This window comes from Mauremys mutica, chromosome 2 (genome assembly GCF_020497125.1).
Source record: "Mauremys mutica isolate MM-2020 ecotype Southern chromosome 2, ASM2049712v1, whole genome shotgun sequence".
Taxonomy (NCBI): domain Eukaryota; kingdom Metazoa; phylum Chordata; order Testudines; family Geoemydidae; genus Mauremys; species Mauremys mutica.
This window is the reverse complement of record NC_059073.1, coordinates 172,215,505-172,224,613: the sequence shown is the minus strand read 5'-3', so window position 1 is coordinate 172,224,613 and position 9,109 is coordinate 172,215,505. Positions and strand designations below refer to the sequence as shown.

General features: G+C 34.7%; 1 long non-coding RNA gene across 1 annotated transcript; it reads left to right on the top strand.

Annotated features, from left to right (window-relative positions):
- The first annotated feature begins 236 nt into the window (after positions 1-236).
- On the top strand, positions 237-8,042 carry LOC123362693. Its single transcript, XR_006576523.1, has 4 exons — positions 237-296; positions 4,539-4,659; positions 5,007-5,041; positions 7,394-8,042. It is a non-coding gene; the product is annotated as an uncharacterized LOC123362693 (long non-coding RNA).
- Positions 8,043-9,109: the final 1,067 nt, after the last annotated feature.

Genomic DNA, 9,109 nt, shown 5'->3' with positions numbered 1-9,109 from the left:
CGGCTGAAGCTGGCTGAGCTAACAAATAATAATCTAACTCAGTTGCCATAGCAACAAAAACCATGACAACCAAATACACAACAATGCGTCCATGCTGATGACGGTTCTGCTGGATAATAATCCAAAGCAGTGCGGATCAACGCATGTTCATTTTCATCATCTCAGTCAGATGCCACAAGCAGAAGGTTGATTTTATTTTTTGGTGGTTTGGGTTCTGTAGTTTCCACATCAGAGTGTTGCTCTTTTAAGACTCCTTAAAGCATGCTCCACACCTCATCCCTCTCAGATTTTGGAAGGTATTTCAGATTCTTAAATCTTGGGTCGAATGCTGTAGTTATCTTTAGAAATCTGGTAACTTCTTTGTGTTTTGTCAAATCTAGAATGAAAGTGTTCTTAAAATGAACAATGTGTGCTCAATTATCATCCAAGACTGCTATAACATGAAATATATGGCAGAATGCAGGTAAAACAGAGCAGGGGGCATACAATTCTCCCCCCAAGGAGTTCAGTCACAAATTTAATTAACATTATTTTTTTAACAAGCATCATCAACGGGGAAGCATGTCCTGTGGAATGGTGCCCGAAGCATGAAGAAGCATACAAATGTTTAGCATATCTGGCACGTAAATGCCTTACAATGGCATCTACAAAAGTGCCATGCAAATGCCTGTTCTCACTTTCTGATAACATTGTAAATAAGAAGAAGGCAGCATTATCTCCTGTATATGTAAACAAACTTCTTTGTCTTAGAGATTGGCTGAACAAGAAGTAGGACTGAGTGGACTTGTAGGCTCCGAAGTTTTACATTGTTTAGTTTTTGAGTGAAGTTATGTAACCAAAAAAAAAATCTACTTTTGTAAATTGCACTTTCACGACAAAAAGATTGCACTACAGTACTTGTATAAGGTAAATTGAAAAATACTATTTATTGTGTTTATCATTTTTACAGTGCAAATATTTGTAATAAAAAATATACACTTTAATTTCAATTTCAATACAGAATGCAATTAATATGAAAATGAAGAAAAACATCCAAAATCCTTAATAAATTACAATTGGCATTCTAGTACCACTGTGATTAAAACTGCGATTAATTGAGAATTATTTTTTTAATCACACTTAATTTTTTTGAGTTAATCGTGTGAGTTAACTGATTAATCAACAGTTCTAATTATTAATTACCACGTGTGAAACTGAACTAATTACCAAAAGTGGGAAATCAGGCAGTGTAGGGGGAAGATAGTGTAGGGAAATCTTGAATGACCTATTCATAGATTTGTTAATAACAAGCATGTCACGACATTCTGTACTCCTTTATTTACCTCTAGTACCATAGGTAAGTCTGCAAACATTTCATCTTCCTAGTTGCAACATCATTCAAAATTATATAAGTGAGGTCTAGAAGGGTATAACCTCACCATGTTAATGGGCATATGTGCATGTTTGCATCTTTTGTGGTATATACTATTCAGCTATGCTGGGGCAGGAGGGTCTGCATAGGTTTCTGAGAAAAAAAAGAATTAATTTTACTATCCAAATATACAGTTCAACATACTACCCTCAGAGATCCAGATCTTCAGAAGTCTGTTTAACTGTGTGCTCTTTTGTTTGCAACTGATTTATGTGGATACAAACTCTTATGTATGTGAAAAATCTGACTTACACATACAGATTCATTTATACATGCACAAATCAATATCTATGCACATGTATCAGAGTGTAAGGATGCACACTTCTTAAAATCTACTACATAGTGATATTTTTGTACTATTAAAAACATATGATACACCAAGCATTTAATAGAAGAGACACATATACATTTAAATCACTTGATCCTGCTATTTGATAAGGGAATTGAGGTTTTTTTACCTAGCTAGAGTCGATGTAGCTTAGGTTGACTTACTACGGTGTCTACACCGCTCTGCGTCAATGGGAGACGCTATCCCATCAATTTAGCTTACTCTTCTCTTTCTGGTGGAGTACCGGAGTTGACCAGAGAGTGCTCTGTAGTTGATTTAGTGGGTCTTCACTAGACCTGCTAAATCGACCCTCGCTGCATCGATCACAGCAGCATCTCGATCCCTGGTAAGTGTAAACATGGCCTTAGATAAGACCATTCACAGTGTGAAAAGTTAACCACCTGAGTAAATCTTGGCTGAATGGAGCCCTGGATTTTCAGTTTGTATGGTATTAGTAATTTTATCCTATGAACCTTTTCCACTGAATGAATTACAAGAATTGGAGACAAGAATTGTGACTCACTGGTTCTAACAAGAGGCCATGATAAAGTTTCATATTACTTTTCAAGAATAGGAAAATGAACCAATATATGATCACAAATTTGCTTGATATGCTGAAATGCATCCCATCCCATTGGTAATGGTTAGAGAAAAATTCCATAAGTTATGCAGAATTGTCATCAGAAATGAAATTTCCCTCTGTTATATTATTTCAGTTATTTAGTTTTAGAAAAATATAATTCTAAAATATAAAAATATAAGTCTAGTAACAGATATTCTTTCTCTCACAAAAAAGAAGAGACGATATGTTATTAACATATTTTCAGGCTTTTTAAGTAAAATATTAGAAAGCTGTATATTAAGTCTCAGAATTTTGAAGAGAATCCTCCACACATATCCCCAGATGAATGAATATTCTTGGTATTTATTGTTTTCTAATACACACAGGGGCACTGTACATTTAATGTATTTCATCTTATGAAGGGAAGATGACTTTGAGGACAAGCACCCTTGTGTTTACCAGTAAGAATACATGTGCTGAGGATTAAAGTGCATATTTATTTTATAAAACAGCAATATGTAGTTGCAATGTGTTGTCTTGAACTAGCCTGCATAGAATGGGGTACAGTGTATTTAATGAAAAGGATTGACTTGAATGACAGCTGAATACCACAAAGAAAAGGGCAGCCCTACATGGGTCATGACTGAAATTGGCTTCTGCTGTGATTTAGTAAGAGCTTTTCAACTGGGAAGTGGATATTGTAACTCACAAAAGGTAACTTATAGCAACAAATTGAGCTGAATAGAGCTCTAAACTAATTCATGGTTTATTGAGTTCCTCTCTTGTCAGTGATAGCCCACAGTTAGCTGAAGTGATCAGTCCAATAATCAGTCACAATGATATACAACCAGCTTGCTAGCTCATGGAAATCTGTAAAGGGTTTAAAGTTTGTGCAGGTAAATAATTTTAAAAATCAAAATTTCCCAAACTTTTTCAAGTCTGAGAGAGATGAACTAAATCTGAGCCTTACAAATATTTTAGATTCCTAGGAGAGCATGAGTACTCTTGAAATTGATTATGAAATGAAAAGTAGCATTTTGAATATTTAGAGCCAAAAATGATACTGTATAACAAGAAATGTGCTGAGTTACACAAATCTAATATTATTGATCTTTTGCATTGTTGACACTATTATGTAGTGACATATCCAAGTCAACAATTATTTATATAGCTCATCCAACTTTCACAATAGTCCCTAACCATTATAATTCAAAGTGAATTCTATGTGCACATTTTTAATGCCTTAGAAACAAGACATCAAAGAATTGGCGAGGTTATATTTTTTATTCAATCAACTTCTGCTGGTGGATGCAGCTTCACAGCACTCTATTTCAGGCATGGGGAAGGAAAACACAGTGTCTGACCTAAATACAAGTTAGGATAGATTGTTAAGGATAAGGGGTTAACACATATTGTGGGTGATCACTTAAAATGAAGTGGACAATTAATGATTAACAGAGGGGAGTTTTACATATTGTAGTAATAAGACGTAAAACCAGTGTCTCTGTTGAGCCCATGGTTTTTAATGTCTGGTAGAGTTATACGTTTAAATTCCTAGGCTCACCTTTTGAAGGCATTGTGCAGGTTTTCTTTGAGGATAAGTACTGAGAAGTCAAATATGGAGTGATCGCCCCATGTGATGTGGTGTTTTTGTGTCTTTTATCATTTTTCTGTGTGAGTTCATCCATTGATTGATTCACCCACATATTTGTTGTTGGGTAATTGATGCATGGCTACATCACTGCAAACATAACAGGACTGGTCATCCTCAACAGCTGTTTATAAGGATTAATTCAATATTGCTATCACGGATTAAATATATAACATAGCTATTAACATTTGTAAGTAACGTTGTTAACAGTAGGCTTTATAATCCAAAGTATATCAAGCTGCATACAAAGTGAGCTACATTGTGCTCTTCCACTCTGCCCATAGTATGGGATGATGCACTGATGTGCTGGAGAGACACAGTTCATTCATGCATTGCTTTACCCACAGGGTAATAATTTGCTACTCATCCACACTAGCTGTAGAGGGACATGGATGGCCAAATGCTGCTCTCGGGCATGTGGTCTACAGTGTGTGGGGTGTGTGTATTATAAATCACTCCTTTACCAGAATGTCATCTAAAGACTCACTGAGACATACAAAAGCATCTAAAGAGAACATGAGTGATGCCACAAAAATGTAATATTAACAATAAAGATTAAAGGTAGATAACTTTTTTCTTTTTTCAGGCATTCAGCTCTTCTGAAAGAATTTGAAGCCTACTAGAAGTTGTCATTTTCTTATTTTTGAAAACTTTCAATTGAAGTTTGATTATCAACCTGAAGGAAATGGGTCCCTCTGCTTTCAATTGTAGGTATAACATGCCTTTTCAAAAGACAACATCTCATATGGTTAGGAAGGCTAGATTATAATCATTAAACTGTAACTTTACATGTCCTTCAAAGCGGGTATACTAAGAGTCTCAAAGCAGAACAATAGGGTAGTGAAGAGAATGAAAAGCCAAGCCACAAGTGGAAAAAGGGATTAAGACTAATTAAACCAGGGAATGTTTAGCTAATGGAGTTACAGCAGAAGATGACAGGGAGATATTAAGAAATGATTGTCACAAGGCACAGAACTGTTCAGGAATCCAAACGTTCAAGCTGGAAGAGATCAAGTTTATATTACCTCATATTTTCTTTTCTGCTTTAAAACAGGTAGTGAAGAAAAGAAGGGCAGACAAATCTGTAATGTAGGTAACTGATTTATTTCTTTTACTGATTACCATTGTATTCATAATATATTTAGGACCAAATTTGTCTTTCTGATAGCACCCTGGATATCAGTGATGTTTGACCACTGACGAGCTTAGCCTTTGTGCTCATAAGATTGCACACTGCATCCAAACATATGAAGGTTTCCTTTCACCATTGACAGCAGTTTATCTGGTAATCTCATAGACCTTGTATAATAACATTGTCATCTTGTGTTTCTTCTAGTGTAATAATACCAGCAAGCTAACCTTTAGCAAAACACAAAAACAAAAATGGTCCTAAAAAGGAGGAACCTCACATTGTTTATGGAGCTTTATAGATTAATATATTGTACATGATAAATTAAAATGTTTAGACTATAGGGTTATTTTTTATGTCAGCTTTGACAAGTAGTCTCATAAGAACGTGCAAGTGCAACACAACTAATATTAATAGCAGGAAATACCTAGAATATGGTAGGTACATTTTTCAGTAAATATATAATGTTTATGTGAAGTCATTTTGGTTATGTGCATGCCCTTTTATGATTCCTTGTGCAGGCAACCACAGAAATACATTTTTAAATTTGTAACAAGTATATGCACGCTAGAAGCATTTATGCACTCATCCAGTCAGGTAACAGAATCAATACTGTGGAATTTATCTGTTTATTAAATATCAATTATCAAATGCTCACAGAGTAAACTGTTAGTGTTCAATTGACTGAGTTAAAAAAATCACAGCAAAATGCATCAAATTGGTTCAAATAATGAATAAATTCAAAGAACTCTTGACCAGTTCGCAGACATTTTGCAAAAAAGAAAAAGAGACTGTATTTGTCAAATAAATTATTCATTAGTAGTTATTTGTTAAAATCTAGAATGCAGTGTATTTACCACAATCCAGCAAAATATTGAAGCACATGATTAACTTTAAAAATATGGGTAGGCCTACTTGAATTCAATGAGATTAAATATGCACATAAGCTCGTTCTCAAGTATTTTGTTGGTCTGGGACCTCCAGCTGCAATCACTGGAAAAACTGTAATTCACTTCAGTGAGTGAAGTACAGGGTCTATGAAGGTTGTTATACCAATTCTTTTTCTTCCATTCTTCATATTTTCCTAAGTTGTACATAATTAGTATTCTAAAGCTAATCTATTTTTCTATCTATTCCTCTACCTATGTGTCTCTGACATCTGTAATGCTCCTAATACAATAGTATCTGGATGCTTATGATAAAACTATAAAGAAAAAAAAACATAAGAGATTTAGCACAGTCTCATGAACTGCGGTCTGAAGTAGCCCAAATCCCATTGCAGGGTAGAGTGTACACAGTGAAATGAAGGGCATGTAGTGGTGGTTGCCCACAGCACTTTCCAGAGGCTCACACTGAGATATGGGTATGGAGCTCAGAGTAAGGATCACAGAGCCTGAAATACTAATACAGGCAGTCCTCGACTTTACGACGTTTGACTTAAGATGAAAGGCACTTATGATATTTCTGAATTGACACCCTGATTCAATTTACGACCATTGGTTTTGACTTTACTATGCTTGGTCCTACAATGGAGTGTATTGCAGTTCCAAGTTACAATGTTTCAACTTAGAACACAATTTTCAGGAACCAATTGTGTTGTAAATCTGAGGACTGCCTGTACAAATATCAGTGGGTAGAAACCACTGGAATAGATTAATGGACAGCAGTGGGCATGATACCAGCTGTTTTTATTTGTTGAGTTTATTTAGAGAAGGGATGAAAGAATCCAAACAAATTTGGTTAGAGACATAGAAAAGTAAAAATAATAACAAAAGCTATCTGACCTGTAACTAGGGGAATTAGTAACAATGTCTTAAAGTTAATCCAATTGGCAATATAGCCTTAGAAGCTTCCTTGAGACTATACAGGTCAAATCCTCCAGATTCTCGGTTGGTCTAAATCACCATAGCTCCAACAATGTCAATGGAGCTACTCCAATTTGTACCAGGTGAAGACCTGACCCATTCTATCTCTATGCTGTGATACAGTTATTAGTAGATTTTCTTTCTTTCTTTCTTTCTTTCTTTCTTTCTTTCTTTCTTTCTTTCTTTCTTTCTTGTTTTTGTTAAAGCAGCATATACACAAAAAAATCTGTACCTTTGTAGGTATATTCCATGCCTAAAAACTCTATGCTACCAGTGGGCAAACTCCTGTATTTTTGTTTAACAACAGTTCCATTCCAGTTTACATTTTTCTGGTAACATGTCAAAACCTCTGAAATATTTTGATAGGATTTCTGTATTTTAGTCAGTGATTAAACCAGCTTTATGAAGGGAAGAGGGATGTGTAATCCTTTCAACATTGTGTTTTAGGTGCAAAGAATGGATGCAATCACTTCATTGATCAACCATCTTTACAGATCAAGCTATACTCAGTCTGCCCTGAAGATTTTATTTTGTGATCACTGTACAAGAAACTAAAATGGTGAACAGGAAATTGAAACTGTTATTATACAGGAAATAACAGCACTCTGTCAAAATCTACAGAAGAAACATATGTTCAAAGTTACTGTCAACATCTAACATATCTGATCAGATACAGAGAAAGACCAAAATTACAAGAGTCATTATATTATCAATTCAGGACAAAGTTCTGTTTGAAAATAAATCCTTTCCAACTTTGTGAAATCAGGGTTAACACAGAATATCTGATGGAGCATATATCCCATAATAATTTCATATACCAGTTGATCAGTAGGCAGAAATTTCAATTCCCCCCTCCCAACCCTCATAAGCAGTCACAACTCTGATATCTAACACATATAAGTAATTGTATTTCCCTCTAGCTGTCTGTTATCTGTACTTAAACAAACAGGTAAACTTCATACTGGTTAGCACTAGGCAACAAATAGGTGAATAAGTACATACAGCTCAGATATGGTACAGTTCTATTATTGTATATTTACACTTATTTGTAACATTGAATATGGTTTCTTTAAAGCTGTATGAAACTTTCATAACAAAGCCCAAAGGTCAATTTTTATATTATTAAATTATCTATAGATGGATGAATATTAAAAATTATGCATACATAATTATTTGATTAACATTTGCCAAAAATGTAGCATTGATTTTTCTGTGGCATTGTACATAGCATCCACAAGGAGATATTTGGTGTTAGAAACTGGATCATAGAAAATCATATTATGTTGTTGGTTTTCAATTCATTTTCTGTGGTATACCTCTAATTTTGAAAATCGGTGTAACATGACATCTCCATGTTATATGCTCCGTGTGTTCATGTAGACCTCATGATGCAAGTTCTTATCTTTCTTTCATTTTTTTTCTGGCAAAGACATTATTCAATTGACCCATATCACAAAATAGTGTTTGCACTCCATTTAAAGTATGCAATAATAATAATTAATAATAATAATGCTGGAATTCACAAACTCTGCTAGAGTTTACGCTGTCTCTCTTTTTTTGTTTTTTGTTTGTAACTGCAGTCTATGCAAAATTCACTTCCTTTAGATCGACGGCTGTGGTACACACCAAGCTCCAATTTTTTAGAGTCTGACCAGCTTGGGTGATATATATTAATGACTTACTTTAGCAATACAACAAATATAAATCTTGCAATTGTTGATGGAAGAAATACAAGTTTTATTTGTTAATGAAATATGATGTAGTCTTTTCAGTGTTCTATTTAAACATCACCTCGGAGTAGATCATGTTTTTAGAAGTCAGGAGTAGCCCCAGGCTCTCCATAATTCTAATTGATGTAAATGAAGAAAATAATGAAAGCTTGTGTGTGCTGACCCTGTTATACAGGGTGGTTCACCTCAATTAATCAAAGAACCTTTAGAGATGCAGCAAGCATCTGGCCTGAATAAAGAGTTCTTGAGTTACTGATATTCAACTGTCCACACTTGGCTGTGAGATACCAGACCCGCGTTTCTAGAAAAGCTGCTTACCTTCCAAATGATGAAATGTTTAAAGTGGCTAGCATGGTAAGAAATACTTAGTCCTTTGTGTTGGTTAAACAAAACCCATGAGAACAAACAGCTCTTCCTGGGAAGTTCATGTTCT